Raw genomic sequence first — 16,934 nt, forward strand, 5'->3', positions numbered from 1 at the left:
TAAATTTCTGTAGAAAAAAATTGGTCCAGAATGAACCTATTAACTAAATACAACCATTCCTTCTCCATCTCAGGTCCTTTACCTGTGAAACAGGATGTTCTGACTCACAGCTAGAAGTTTATACAGGGCAAACTCTAAGTGCATGATAAATGCCTCTTATTGTCAGCATTCAATGCTGTATTTTAGTATTCAGTAACCTTGTAAAGTTTCAGAGTTATAAAATGAAAATACTTTAGCTAGGCAAACCTGAAATGCAAACAAACTGGTATATGTTCATTAGAAAAAGAGAGAAAGAAAAAAAAACTCATTTGAAATTGTTCCAATGCACAGTTAAACACTTCAGTCATTATTTGATGAACTAGTAATTTTTCAGGAAGAGAAACCTTTCTGAACTTGGGGGAAAAACATTCATCAAATGCTTTTGCTGTCTGTGAGATGAAAGTTCAGGACTAGTGCTTTATTTTCCAGTCAAATGCAGGATCAAAGCAATGCTTGCTTTTTTTTTGGTTGGTTGTGGGGCTTGAACTTTTTTATAATGCAGGATATGCCCCCAGATCCCTTATGAAACAGAGATAAGAACTCAGTATCTCTCTGTGAGTAATCAAAGCTTGTTCATTAAGTAGCTGAGGCTTTGGCTAGGCAGCCAACACATAGCACCAAGTAATAAAAGAAAAGGCTGTGTGGGCAGACACTAACGTGTCTGAGGTAAAGACTGTGACTGTGACTAAGTCCCCACTAATTGATGTATCATCCCAGAGCTCACCAGGGACATGTACCTCCTGTGGGGTTCACCATGGTCATACTCTTAGTGTCATTCCCATTCCAACATTTGACTATAGGACTATATTTTCTTCAATTCAAGGCATTGGGAATTGTGTTTTATAGTATTTAAACTAGATTTCTATATGATCCAAAATAGGAAATAGGTATATGGAAATCCATACTGATGTAAATAAGTTATTGAATAATTTTGAATTAATTTGAATAAATTATTGGATAGTTTTGAATATCCTTTTAAGAAATGAAGCTCACTTCCTCCCACTTCCCACCCTAGAAGATGGTCTAGGCCTAGTGACTCATTTCTAAATAATAGAGTAGGGAAGGGCAAAGCAGTAACTTTGTACAGGAAAGAGCTGGCAGGCACACACTTAACCAGTGGTAAATATTATCACCAGGATGTGCCTCCAATCTTATGTACGATGTGATCATAAAGAAATTTTATCTCTTGATACTCTTTGCATAAATCTATTAACCCAGTCTAATCTTAAAAGAACCATCAGACAAACCCAGACTGTCTATATCCTTTGTCAAATTGTCAATACTCTTTAAGACTCCTTTCAAGATCCTAAAAAGACAAATTAAGACTGAAATAGACACAAAGGAGACTCAAGGAGAAATACAACATGGTACCCTTAATGGAATCCTGGAGTAGGAAGAGGAGAGTCATGGAAAATATTGTGAAAATAAAGTAAAAAAATGTGCTTACTGGTAATATACCAATTTCAGTTCTTAGTGCTGGCAAAAGTACTGTGGTAATCTTAGATGTTGGCTACAGAAAACTTGACAAGAGGTATACAGGAAATCTACAAATTGTACAGGAGGAAAAATAATTTTTCTTCTACCCTTCTGACTTCTCAGCTGGCATTCTTTATAACAAGAAAAGGAAACCAGCAATTAGTTGACTTGAGTTCCTATTGTATACATGGGGGAAGTACACAAATAAATGTGTCCACTGAATTCTGGCTTATATGGCATCTGCAACAAAGAATAGTTTATTTTTAGAGAAGTGACAAGACAAATGAAAAGCAACTGGAATCTCCAGTTTAGTAAATTGGGGGAAGGGAAATACCAAGAAACCAATGATAGATGAAGGATAATTGTTAATTTGGGCAGATTAGTCCACCACCTTCAAGCTGTGCAGAATCTAAAGTAGTCTTCTGTGACCAAACTTTGCCTTTCCAGGTAAAGGGGGAAAGAGGCCAGGTGAATAAGATGGGTGGGAGAGGTAGGGAGAATAATGGAAGGAATGACATTGATCAAGATGCATTGTTCTCAAACTTTCATGTTGAATTGAAACCCCTTTGTACAACTTTATTTAAAGACAATAAAAAAAAATAAAGAGGAAAGGAAGGACAGAATTTTAATTTTGAGTCCAGCTTTTAGGCCAAAGAGGTAGTCATATTGGAGAGCTTATCTCTCTCTTTTCAGTTGCTTTCAAGTGTTTCTCAGAATAAAACAGGCCGATGGGACAAATCTTAGGAATGATATGTTCTATTATCCTCCAAAATCCGAAATAATCCTCACATAAGCTTTATTTGAAGAACAAAAACTAAAACTAAATTTTCTTGTTAATTTTTTATTATAATCTACAACCTAATTCAAAATTTTCATGTGTGGGTTGTTGTTTGCAATATGGCTTTTTGGTGTCTAGAGTTTTTCAGTCTGAGTAGAACTCTTGTAATCAAAGTGCCTGTTCAATCAAGTGGTTGCTGATAATTTTCAAATAGCTAAGGTCTGCACAGACATGAGACTGGAGGGCATGCTTAACAAGCTGATTACCTTTTGATTTTGAGGCATTTTAATGTGGTGTGCTTAGCAATCATTTTCTGCCTAGGACTGATAGATAATTCCACTGATAAAGCCCATGATTAGGAAGGAAAAGAAGAAAGGAACACATGAAAGAAGAAAAGAAAATGCTGATCTGTTTCAGACAAGGGACCTCCCTGCCATGCTCCTCAGAAGCATTCATGGATCAAAACAATCTGGGTGGCAGGAAGGAGAAAGAATGGCCAGCAAACTGGTATGTACCACTGTATCCCGATCCCGCCTCCTATTCACCTCCCCACCCACCTGTTGCTAACATTTGGTGCATTAAACCCTGAAAACCTGGGTATCTGCCATAAAACCTGCCAAGCTTCCTGCCTTTATTGCTGCCACCACCATCCGAGAAATGAGGGGGCATTGGGGTCCCTGGGGGAACTTGTGATCCTTTTTGGAAAACCAGTTTAAACAGCTTTCTTAACATTTAACATAGAACTGTATTTTACACATTAACAGATAAATAGGGAAATAAACACCTTCTGTTAGTAGGCTTTCTCTGTAGAATGCATTTAAATAATGAGCCATCAATTATCATAGATGGTTTGGAACATGTAGAAGTTTGAGGAGTTTTTGACCAAATAAAATTATGCACCCTAACATAGAAGGTATAACCTTGATTTGTATCATGAAAAAAAAGAACTCTGTTTCATAAGGATGGATTTAAGATTAAAAGAGAAAAAAAATGGGTTCAAGCTAGAGCAAGTCATGTGAGGTTGACTCTTCCTATTTACAGATGCTGCAGCAATTCAGAGGCAGTGATAGATCATATGACATTCCCAGGCAGGGTATCTCTAGGTACCTTTCATGTACCTTTCCTATGCAGTTTGGCATTGCGAGACAGAAACCAAGACTGAAATGTGGGGCCTTCTTTCAAAATGAAAATGTCTATCATCAATTTCCTTTGTGCATTGCAACAATGACTTATACATTTTTCATTAGAATCAAATAGCTATGCAGATAAATACCTTTCTAGAGCAAATAGAAGAGTGGAATTTGAATTGCATTTGAGTTTCCTCTATAGAAATATATTATAATAAAAGTGTCACATTCACAATCTGCTATTATTGATATGTATTTGGAAAGATGAGCATTCTTTTTTTTTTTTTTGGTCAGTTGTGGGGGCTGAATTCTGGGCCTGGTGACCGTCCCTCAGTTCTTCAGCTCAAGGCTAGTGCCCTACCACTTGAGCCACAGCACCACTTCCGGCTTTTTTCTGCTTATATAGTACTGAAGAATCAACCCAAGGCCGCATGCATGCAAGGCAATCACTCTACCACTGAGCCAACTTCTCAGCCCTAAGATGAGCATTCTTTATTTCATTTTGTCATAAGAAAGCATTCCAGTCTTAGGAGACTTGCTTCTTTCATGAGAAAACTTCTTGTGAAGTGAAACCATATTGAGTTTCAAACTTCTGAACTATTTCTTTTCGATTATTGATATCTTCTGACATGAAATAGGATAAAACTCTATCAATATATCATACAGAGGAAGATTAACGTGTGAGTTGGATTTCCTGAAAAATAAACAAGTCAGGGTTTTATAGTGGAAGGAAGATATCCACCAGAAAGCTCCATTTTGACATATCTGTTTCTAAAGAGAAGGCTTTGGAGACGGACCATGATTAGGAAATAGAGATATGACCAGTTGACCTTCTAACCTGCCATTTCCTTGAATGTGCAATTACTGCTTTCTATACTGGAAAATCGTTCTGTTTGCTTTGCTGCATGCTCATAATCAGATGGTCTTTAATGCAGTTAGTCTATCTTAGTCTATACCAGGCTAGACTAATATGCATAAAAAAGAGGACTTTACAATTCCTTCAGGTAGATGAAAAAGATAAGCTCTTACCAGATATTTTTATTATTAATTTAAGCACTGTACAAAAGGATTACAATTTCCTAAGTCAGGTTATAAGTATAATGTTTCTTGAGTATTTTCACCTCTTCCTTTGTTTTCTATCATTTCCCCCATTCCAACCCTATCCACAAATTATATAGTTCATTTTTAACATAGTGTATATTGAATTAAATAACTGCATTTGCTCACCTCCTTCCCTATATTCCTGACTCCTGCCCCACCCAGCCCACCCAAAACAAAGACAAAGCCAAACAAATGAAAACAAAACTAAAAACAATATAGAAATAAGTTTCCATTTCTTGGAATTCATTTTGATAAACGGTATTTTAGATGCTCAGAGGAGTTACATATTTTCCTCTGTATAACTTCCTTTAGTCAGTTTAGTGTTGATATGTAAATATGTAAAAGTAATCACCTTTAGTTGTTTTTTAGATCTAGCTTCCACGTATGAGAGAGAATACATGTGCTAATTATCTCTCTGATCTTGGCTTACTTCATTTAACATGGTTTGTTCTAGGACCATCTATTTCCCTGCAAGCGACATGATACTATTCTTTCTGATGGATGAACAAAATTCCATTGTATATACATACCACATTTTCTCAATGCACTCTTCTATCGTAGGGCATTGAGGCTGTTTCTATAACTTGGCTATTGTGAATAATGCAGTAAAGAACATGGATCTGGAAGTTTCTTCATATATCCTGACTTGCAATGTTCTAAGTAGATGCCCAGGAGTAATATGGCTAGATCATATGGTAGTTCTATGTTTAGTTTCTGAGGAATCTGCAAACTGCCTTCCAGAGTGATTGTACTAGTATTTATTCCCACGCATAGTTTAATAGGGTCCCTTCATCCCTACATTCCCACAAGCATTTTTTATTGTTCAAATTTTAATGTTGGCCAATCTTACTGGGGTGAGATGGAATCTCAATGCTGCTTTGATTTCAATTTCCTTTAGCTAGGGATGCTGAGCATTTCCTCGTGTTTATTGGCCATTCTTATTTCTTCTTCTGAGAAATCTTTTTTTAATTTAATTGTGAAGGTGATGTACAGAGGGGCTACGGTTACATATGTAAGGTAATGAGTATATTTCTTGTTGAACTTGTTACCCCTTTCCTCATTTTTCTCCTACTTTCCTTCTCCCCCAATCTTCTCCCTGCCCCAAGTCATACAGTTCATTTCCAGCGTATTGTCTTGTGAGTATCACTGTTGCATTAGAGAAATCCTAAGTGAATCTTGACAGGACATAGTAATATTATAACCAACAGAAGGATTAGGCAATCCAATAGAAAACATTCATTTTGCCTACTCCTGCTACTGAATCCTCTGAACTGTTGACACATTTTGATGCTTATGACACATTCTGAGAAGTAATGATTTTGGAGGCCTATTTGGATCCAAGAATCCAGTAAGAAGTTTTTGATATCATGGTGCTTGCTAACTTACGCATATAGGTACAGTAGGTCTCCACTTCAGCTCACAAATGAGCTGTTTCAAAATTTTATGTAATCAAAATACCTTGCTGCAATACAGTGGATTTACAATTCTCTCTCCTACTTCTTGCCTCATACTGATCTGTGGGTTTCATACAAACATAGACACTACTCACAGAAAAAGGATGTAAGAGTACGTTTGACATCTTTCTTGGTTATGCTGCTGATTATATATTTCCACTAGGGACATTCACTATGTAATAATAGACAAGTAATATTATTTCTTTGTCAGTGTCAAGTATTCTATGAATCTTGGGGGGGGGACAAAATTTGTATAAATTAAAGATTTTTCTGCACAGGAAGCACATCTCACTCACGTGACCTTCAAAGTTCAAGAATCATTATTATAACGAGTGCCTATATTTTAAATTTGTTTGTGTCTACATAGTTAATATAGCACACATACATCTATATATGACTTATTAGTACATACATATGTTACCATACAGTTTCTCTCCTTCAATCTTTATAGTTCTTCCCTTTCCTTCCCCCTGAAAGTTTACATTTAAAGATCCACTTCTGTCTATTTAAAGAGAAATACCCTACCAATTTTTCCTGGGAGACATGTGGAGGTTGAACAAAGTGAGAATAGCTTGCTGATAATTCAATACCAGGTACAGTGGCTGTGGTAGGTAGTTATGGATACTTGAATGTAAATATAAAATGCCACACTAGGAGGTAGCACCTCATCTGGGAGGTGAGAGGAGGGGAGGCCAGAAGACCAGGATGTTGACCAGTCTAGCATTGGGAGCTTGGCAGCCTCCTTTGATCACATGTGTAACACAGATTTCGCTTATTCTTTTCAATGAGGCTGCCTCTTTCCCATAAATCCAGATGAACAATCAAGCCCAAGTGATGGGAGAATAAGCTGTTCTGCTCTATTGCCTCCAAATGATATTTTCATCAGGAAAATTTCCTTACAGGTGATTTTCAAGCAAATAAAGTAAACTTCATTTTAAAAAATACTATTAGATCACAGGTGTTAACTAACTTGAAACAAAGTGATTATATTTGACTTAGACTATATTATATATCTTGGTCTGAAATTTCTTGTCTTGGGTGCATTTATGACAATGAGCACTTTCTACAAAGAAGTGAGAAGAACCTGAAGTATGTAACTGTGAAATGAAACAAACACAAGGAGGCTATAGATACATAAATTTATAATAAATAAATAGATTTAATTGCAGTCCATAAAGAATGTAAAAGTCACTGAACTAGTTGATAGGGACTTCATAAAACCTTCCAAACTAAACTTAAAAGACAGGATGTCCATGATTAGAGTCAGCTGTAAGTAGCACAGGCAGAAATAATTAATGATTTTCAAAAAATACATTTCAAACTTACAGACTCCACAATGACAATTATACTTTCTAAAGCATCATTCAACTTTATTTTTAAATGTGAGAACTTCTTTCATTATACCTGAATTATTTCATAAATGATACTCAAAGTCACTGATTCTAAGCCAATTCTAAAAGGAGGCTTTAATGAAGAATTAATAACTTTAATAGTTTCGAGTATAACAGATAGAACTTTGATGTCAACAAGGTTTATGCAGAAAGGCATAATAATCAAAATACCTTTGAGGAAAAAATGTTCTTGGCACAGTACTAAACATGTAAGAGCTGTTCTAATTGTGTTTAATATTTTTGGCATAGTGTCAAATTCCTGTGGTATTGAAAATTACAGTGGGAAAGCTTTTTTTGAAGGTAGTTTCTAAAACAAATCAAGCCTAAGCACAGCACACACACACACACACACATACAAATTGCTGTCATTTGCTGTTGAGCAAAAGGATTCTTTATCCAGAGGGAAAGATAATGGATCCAACCCTGAGCTCAGCCCCCAGATCAGAGCCAAAGCACACAGCTAGCAAGACATACAGTGCCTAGAGGGTGCTGCAAAATCACTTTGATGCCAGTAACTTGACCCTAGGTGATGGAAGACCTGCGTGGCAGGCACCAGCAACAGGAAATCCTGCTGGCAATAGCACTCAAGAATTACTTGTGAAGCCATTGATTGTGGCCTTCTGCTCTCCATTCAATAGATGCCATTCAGAAGTTTATGACTTACAGATATTATAGCAGTTACCAGGGGATATCACCACCCTGCTTTTTGACAGTTTCAATCTAGGAAGAGACAATGCAAGCCATTTTAATACAAGTATTGTAATAAGGAAATTGGTTCAAATTGGAATAAGGATGCCAAGGCAGGAATCTTCCCATGGGTACCAATTGGGTACAAGCCTTTTAAAAGCTATCACACAGGCATCTAAGAGCATTTTGATTCATGTCTGATTGGCAATCAGACCATTCATTGAGCCCACTGGACTATTTCAAAGCACTGTTTACTTACCTCTAAGTCCTAGCAGGTCATGGTCTAAAGTTCCAGTAAGAATTGTGAGAGCCAGATGACAGTGGCTCAAGCCTGTAGCTACTCAGAAGGCTGAGATGTGACTGTACCAAGTCAGCTTGGACATAAAAATCTGTGATGTTCCATCTCCAAAATAATTAGGAAGAATAGCCAGCAGGATGAACAAGTGAGAGGTCCTGAATTGAAGTACAAGTACTGCCAAAAAGAAAAAGTAAAAAACCCTAGGCTGAAAAATCGGTCATAATATTTGCTACTATCAAGCACTGGCTATAAGTCATGAAGTAGACAAAATGGTTTAAAAGCGTTATTTCATCTTATGGTCAGACACTATGTCGTGAATTTACTATATATTATTTTACCACCTATAACTACCCTGTAAGGTTCTCCTTATTAGCCTCATTTTCTGAATTGGAAAGCAAAAGATAAACAAGACTTGCTGATATGTTCAAGCTGGTGTTTGGCAAATTCAGGACTCACTTCAGGGCCTAGCTAGTAATCATTGTCTTTCCTTGGATTATACTCTTGTCTCAGAAATAACTGATTCAAACCTGAGGTTATACAATCAACAGTGGGCAAATCTTAGAGAATTAAGGAGAAATGAAGCACAAGTGACCACACATAGGTTAAGCATCTCTACTTCAACTGAGTAATATTAAGAGCAAAAATCAATAACATGCTCTCTGAGCCCACCGAGTAGAGACCATGAGCAAAGTCTGAGCTAAAAACATTTCTGGACAAAAAAGGTATCATTGAAGTTAAGTGGTGGAAGATATGTCCAAGAAATATTACAGGATTTGATCCATTTATGACTCCTGTTATAGATGAATGTGTGAGGATGGTTACTAGTGGGCAATAGAACAATATTTGAATGGTAGTAATTCAAGGAAATAGTATCATCATGTCAAAAACCTTGGAAGAAGTTTAATAATGACAGCAAGCAGTCACATTCCCTTTCCAAAAAGACTACTATAAATTAAAAGTTGGATCATGTACATTTTCGTAGTCAACTTTTTTAAAACTAAGCTTTCGCAATAATCGGAGATATTTTCTCAGATATTATAAAGAGAAACACAATATTAATTCCTTTTCAAACTTTTTCTCACATGGGCTTTCTTGGATGACATTGATACAAGGGAATTTGTGGGGAGTGGGTCGTGGGACTTGAACTCTGGGCTTGGGTACTGTCCCTGTGCTCTTTAGCTCAAGGCAAGCATGCTACCACTTGAGCCACAGTGCCACTTCTGGTTTTCTAGTAATTTGTTGGAGATAAGAGTCTCACAGACTTTCCTGCCCGGGCTGGCTTTGAATCGTGATCCTCAGATCTCAGCCTCCTGAGTAGCTAGGATTATAAGTGTGAGCCACCAGCACCCTGCCCAAGTGATGTTTTTTTTAACATTAAGATGAAACCATGTAACAAAATGAAAAAAATCCCATTAGCAACTCTGTTTGTTAGACTTGTTTAGGTACCAGTCACTTTGCAAAAGCAAACATCTAGCATCCACACTTGGTTAGCATTGGTCTTCCCTTTTCTTGTAAAAAAAATCTCATCTATCCTCCTTTCAGTTATTTAACTCTTTGGTGTGATACACTAGCTCACTGTGGACTATTACTCAAAACTTTGGGTGTGAGCGCATATCCTGGGCCCAGCCACACAAGATTAAGCTGACTTTTAGAGAGACCACATGACCTTGTTCACATTCATTGGCAATCATTTCAAGGTTAAATTTGTCAGGAGGAGGGGCTGCTAAGGAAGTGGGGCTTCCTGACAGCTATGGGAAGAACAGAAATTGATTGCCTGAGCAAGTTGAAAGTGTTTACAAATTGTGTAATAATGTCTACTGAACAGAGGGGTGCCTGACTGGCAGAAAGCTACAAAGATGTTTAAAATAACATGACAGACTTAAAGGCTGGTACAACTATAATTAAGAAGCCCAAACAAATCCAAAGGGACTGATCCCAGCACACTGCCTACATTTCCCCCCAACAGGCTTGAAACCCAACTTTGGAAATACTCATAACCAACATCCTTCATTGGTGATTCTTTTGGGACTTAACCTGGAGAGAGGCACTTCACCCATAATCAACTCTTCACAGGTACAATCTACACCTAAGGTGTGTCAACAGCAGCCCCCTTCATGCCATTTTATTTTATTTTAATGCTATTATGAAAGGCTAATTTAACTCCTGCGCTCTACTCAGGAATTTTCCTGCTTGTTGACAACTCTACTCCACTAAACATCTCTGTCTGCCAAATCCTGCTATCCTAGCTCTGTCAGAGGTGTTCATCTTGAAAAAAACTTGTCAATAAACTGTTAGATATAAATCTTTCTCTGTGACTGCCTCCTGAAACCCAACCTTTGACCATTTTCTTTGGCTGAAATCTGTGAGCACTGGAAGAAGCCCAGTGGATTCTCTCTACTCTGGAAATAAGTTTAGGAGCCATTATCCTTGTTTCCCCCATATTTTGTGTAAGTCTGCAAGATCTTGTGTTCCTCTGAGCCTCACCCAGTTCCTCTTGTCACTGGTGGTGCCCCCATGACCTGAATAGGAAATATACATCCCTGCACACGACCTTCCCTGGCCCAAGCAGAGTCTGCATCCTTTTCATGCCCTTTCAGATCCAGGGCTGCTTTTAGACGTTTGCAATTATTTGATATGATGATGGTATCTGTCATGATGCTTCTCTCTCACTTATTAAGATCCAGCCCAGTAGTTCTTCAAGGATTGGCAAGCTAAACGTAGAGAAGATAAAATACTCAAGATGGATCGTCCAGGGTTGATATTCACACTTGTTTATTATTTTATGACTGGATTCTAAGCATATGTTTTTATTAAAATAGTAACAAACTAAAAATAAAAAATGATTTGAAGAGAATGTCTGATTGAGTTTTTATTTCTCCCTTTAATAACAAACTCATTTTGGTAACATTAGCACTAATTTAAAGTTGAGTGCTGGTGGCTCATGCCTGTAATCTTAACTACTGAGAAGGCTGAGATCTGAGAAGATCATGGTTCAAAGCCAGCCCAGCCAGGAAAGTTCTTGAGACTCCTACCTCCAATCAACTACAATTATCTGGGAGTGGCACTTAATAGCTCAAGTGGTAGAGCTCTAGCCTTCAGTGAAAAAATGACAGGGACAGTGCCCAGACTCTGAGTTCAAGTTCCAGGACTGGCCCAAAATAATAATAATAATAATAGTAAATATTTAAAATATATAACCAATCTCAAAAGAAAAAAAGATATAGTGCTTAACTGACAGAAAAAAGAAGCTACCCTCTAATGTTACACTGAAATGGTATCTGAGTGGTTCTTAAAGTGATTTGAAATGAACAAAATCCTTGTTAGTTGGACTATTTATATTACCAGGTAGCAAAGAGAGGAAAATGAACTATAGAGTAGAGCTCCTCAAAAAATGCACCCAGATGGAAGATTCTGGCCAGTCAAGGAGCAAAAATAATGTTGAGTAAACCTGGTTTGAACTCAGGAGCCCCACAGTATCTTGACAAAAGTAATCACGAAACCCGAATTGTGGAGACATTGTATGTAGGGCAAAATTGTAGGGTGATTTGTACTATGTAAAAGGCACTCACCATTGTTATGATAGAATGTAGTTTCTGCTGATGGTAAGTTTACAACTTCAAATTACAAAATTTATGGAAAGGCAAACCAGAATTGCACAAACAGGTAATTTTACATCCAGAAACTAGAATATATGTATACCGAAAGACACTTAAAACAGTATATAGACAGGATTTTACAAGAAATAATAGCTTCCAAACAATAATAATAGGTTATAAAAAATGGACTACTCTAGCTAGGCACCGGTGGCTCACACCTGTAATCCTAGCTACTCAGGAGGCTGAGATCTGAGGATCATGGTTCAAAGCCAGCCCAGGCAAGAAAGACCGTGAGACTCTTACCTCCAATAAACCAGTCAGAAAACTGGAAGTGGTGCTCTGGCTCAAGTGGTAGAGTGCTAGCCTTGAGCTGAAGAGCTGAAGGACAGTGCCCAAGCCCAGAGCTCAAGCCCCACGACTGACCAAAAAAAAAAAAAAAAAAAAGGACTACTCTGAAAGGATAAAGTAAGAAACTTTGGAAAATAGGTAATAATCAAAATAATAAAATGTTAATTGAATAGTTGATTAGATTCATCTTAATCCATGAAGGTGAGAAAGCTGAAAAGAGATTCTGTTAACTGGAAGACAGAAGAGGAAATCCTTTAGGATATAACCTAAAATAAAATATAAAAAAATTAAGTTCAGAAAGAAAGCAGAATGAGAAAATTTTAGCTTGCATGAAGAAGAAAACAGAAGACATAAAGGATGGTGATTTCCAAAGACATCAAGTCTAGGAATAGTCTCAAAATGAGGAAAGGTTATTTTTGAATAATACATGCTAAGTGTAATAAAAAAAATCAATCATTAAGGACAAAGGAAGAATGTGAAAATTGTCCAGAGGGGGAAAAGTAAAATTAGAAAAAAAAATTTGTTCCAAATTGTCAAGTAATACAAATCAACAGCATACTTTCTCATCTGTGGAGATAAATTACAGAAGATGACAAAGTGGAATCTTCAAAAAGAGTAATTATGGTGAGTGCAATAAAAATACTAGTTAATGGTGATGACTAAGAGCATAAATCAAGTGGTAGCATACCTACCCAGCAAGCACTGCTCAGCAGGAGGGTGTTCCTTAATGAGATGATATCGATACTCACTCATGACTACTTGCATGTGCACATGGGCTGGGGAGCTGTCTATCTCCTTGGGCAGGGTGAATAGTCTTCCAGAGCACATCAAATATAATTTTCCAGGTATGCTTAGGGGGAGCTATCATCCTTCCACTCTCAGTTGTTAAAACAACCAGTGTTCACTCTGGTTCACATTTGGCCTGCAGAAAGCTCAGCTCAGCATAGGTTTCATGGTGGGACCCAAGTGGCTTCAGCCATGCTGACACTTAAAGCTTCTGTTTTCATTCACATTTTAAACCTCAAACCAGTCAGTTGACCACATATGCAACTCCACATGGGCAGGTAGGGCCATCCTGTTTTCTGTCTAGAAGGAGAATCTGAAATACTTCAAAAAATAGCATGAATGACAACACAAAGGGTGGATCCACTCTCCTCTCAAATTCTGAAGGGAATGTGAACAAACTAGCTTAATTTCTTCTTACTTCTAGGTTCTCTGTATCAATTTCTTCTATTTTCCACTTATCATGTAGTCCATTCTGCCTAAAGACTTTAATTCCTCTTTGGCAATGAATACACTGGCCATCATTTTTGTCACAAGAACAGAGTGGCTGAGGAAAGGGTTCTTCCCATTCCTTCATGATTAAATCATGAAGAAATCATGGGAAAATATAATTAATATCTTAGTGGTGTATCCTGTCATATTAAATTCTTAGTAAATCGGTATCTTTTATAAAAAGCATATAAAATTTTATCAATTGGGATCCATATTACAACATATAACCAAATTTGGGTCTGAAAATCTTTCTTTTTCTCCTGATGAGTGAAATTCAAAACCAAAAATTATATTTTAGATTTTGTTAATTTACCATATTTTTTGTATGTCCTGGGACTTGAGAGCTGCCCCTGAGTTTTTTGGTTCAAGGCTAGCACTTCACCAGTTGAGTCACAGTTCCACTTCCAGCCTTTTGGTGGTTAATTGGAGATAAGAAAGAGTCTCACAGACTTTTCTGCTTGTGCTGGCTTTGGGCCACAATTCACAGATCTCAGCCTCCTGAATAGGTAGGACTGCAGGCATGAGCTACTAGGGCCAGACAAACTCATCATATTTTAATTTATTTCTGAGTGCTATTTAATTATATTCTGTTTGTTTGTGGTTTGTTGCTTGCTTGAGGTAGTCTATACCACAGATTTGAAATCAAATAAACCTAATTGTAAACTCTAGTTCTGGTCATTAGTAATCAAGTTAACTTTGTTAGTTACTAAGCCACACTGAACCTCATTTTCTTCACTTATACTATGGGGATAATGATATTCCCCTAGAGGAGTAACAGAGAGATTGAGCAGATTGAATGAAGCAATGTATACACGTTCCTGGCACTGCTCCTTGCCCAATGCACAGTAAACATTCAGACTTCTCCCTACTCCTATTTGCTTAGAGCAATACTAGGCTTGCCTGTTTACATTGCATCCTGAAATTGGATGCAGAAAAATGTGTGATTCTTCTTTCAACTAATCATGGAGAATAATGAGCAATGAGGGAATGCAGGATCAGAATAAACAGCATTCTAAAGACATTTGGTTTGCAGAATGTCAGTAATTCGATCCAGAAGTGACTCCTGAAGCTTGTAAATTCCCATGTTGTTTGTCTCAAGAGCTCTTGAACTACATGTCCCCCACTCTAAAATCATGGCAACCCATGGGAAGGTATAACATTGGCTCATAGATTAATGATGCAAAGTTACCTTTTTAAATTTCTGTAGTCTTTTTTGTGTGTTGTCATTACCTGGAAGCTGCTGGTGAGGTCTCTATAGTCATTGACTTCCCAGTAGTGCTTTTTGTCTTTTTCACACAACTGATTTGTAGTCGTTCTTTCTACTTTCTCTATTCTTTTTTAATTTTTTTGTCTCATTCCTTCCTACTTCTTCTTCTCGATCTCTTTAAGAAATATAATTGTAATTTTCTCCCTTGATATTTACCACTTGGTATTTTCTGATCATGCATTCATATTGTCGTAAGGTAAATGATCAGAGAAGCCATATTTTGGAAGATGGAATCTTGGAGTTTTCATTACAATCCTAGAAGTCTGCAGACAGCCCATTGTAACATAGGCCTGCACCCTACAAATACACTTAACATAGCTAGGAAACAGTTCAAAGATGATGGGAGACAAGCCAGGAGACAGGGCACAGGACAGGATCACAAAGACAAATGTGGCATGGTCCTGGGGTCTATGCTCTTCCAGGCCTAAATAAGGCCTGGGCAGGGGGGCAGGCTTCACAAGAAATTCCTAATCCCAGGCATTGGACTGACAGGTCCAGCAACCTATCAGCCAAGTGACTGCCCCTGTCTCCAAGGATCCAGGTATGACTATCACCTTGAGGAGTGGGGGAGGGGTTGCATCACCCTCCCCCACAATGAAAACAAGATAACACCTGCATTTCTCTGAAGCAGAGCCCTCCTAGTTCACCTTGACCTATGCATCTGCATTTCAAAGGATGGCTTGTCTCACCTATAGGGTGGACTGGCCCCATCTCCTGCTAGGCACCAGGATAGCTGCAAGAAATTATTTAGGCTCAGCCTCCTTACTTCAACATTACCTAATTGTCACTCTTACTTCAATATGCTATTGATTACTTGTTGTGACTGGCAGTACTTATCTTCAGAGTTGTTTAATATCAGAATCAGAGTCTGTTCTTCTCTTCACTATGCACTTTGTCCACAGTCTTCATAAATGATCATCTTTATCTGATCTATGTAAAAGGCAGAAACTCCTTTCTTCAATATGCCACTCACAGTATTAGCAGAGACCTAATACTGAGACAGTCATTCCTCATATTTACAATCAATTTTTCTCCCAATTATTTCTTCTGATTGATCTCAGTCAGGCAGAAGACCTTTCCTCATGAGGATTTTTTAGTATTTGAAAGTATCAATTATATCCCTATGAGACCTCTTCGGCCAGACTCACTTTCCAGTTTTTCTTATTAATTGACCCATGATCACAACCTGTCTGTTTAAATCTGCTGCTCATGTAAGACTCTGGGTCTTGTTCAGTTTCCATGTTATTCTACCCAGTATCACATGATGACATAATATGAAATATATACCTATTATCCAGTATGCGTAATATGATTTATGCCCCTTTTCTCTGGATTATTTCCCAAACTCACAAGCTCCCTGCAAGTATAAAAAGACTTCATACACAGACAGCAGACAGATCATATATAAAAATAGAACTCTGGCTCACAGTTTACAGCAACCAGGAGACCAACCTCTTACCCACAGAAACAGGCTTGAAAGCCACCCTCTTAATCCACAGGTCAGACATGTAAAGAGCCAGATCACTATCCCTAGCAATAATTCTGGAGGCCTAACAGGAAGCCCTATAGCGAAGGGCCTCAAATATCTAGGACTTTTATTAATAGAAGGCAGCTTTCTTAAACGTTGTCCCCAAGTGAAACTGTGGACCAACCAGGGAAAGCCCATTGTTGACCCTATCTATCACCTGGAACGTTTCACAGTTGGCCATCACTGGCTTCTCAAGGCTAACAACTTCCTTTCCTCTTCACTGTAGTGCTTTCTCCCACATCTTTCTGACTCTGAATCTCTGTCAAAACCCAGGTGATGGTTGACCATCTTGCTACAGCCAGCACTAGAGAAACAGCCTTTGCTTGTTCTCATTCAGTTAGGTCTCATTTATTTCAGTGGACAAGGCCTCAGTGACCTATAAAGAGTTAATATATCCAATGAGGAGATACAGATTTCTTTTGCATGGAAAGGGACAAAAATAGCCCTCATAAACACTAAGAAGTATGGAAAGATTTTTTTTTCTGGAAAGCATTCTAGTTTTCCCGGATCCAAGCCTCCTGATTTTCTGTCCAGTAGTCCATAATGTGTTGACCTTAATTCTGTTAAAC

Source organism: Dipodomys ordii, unplaced genomic scaffold, assembly GCF_000151885.1.
Source record: "Dipodomys ordii isolate 6190 unplaced genomic scaffold, Dord_2.0 Scaffold9, whole genome shotgun sequence".
NCBI classification, from domain to species: domain Eukaryota; kingdom Metazoa; phylum Chordata; class Mammalia; order Rodentia; family Heteromyidae; genus Dipodomys; species Dipodomys ordii.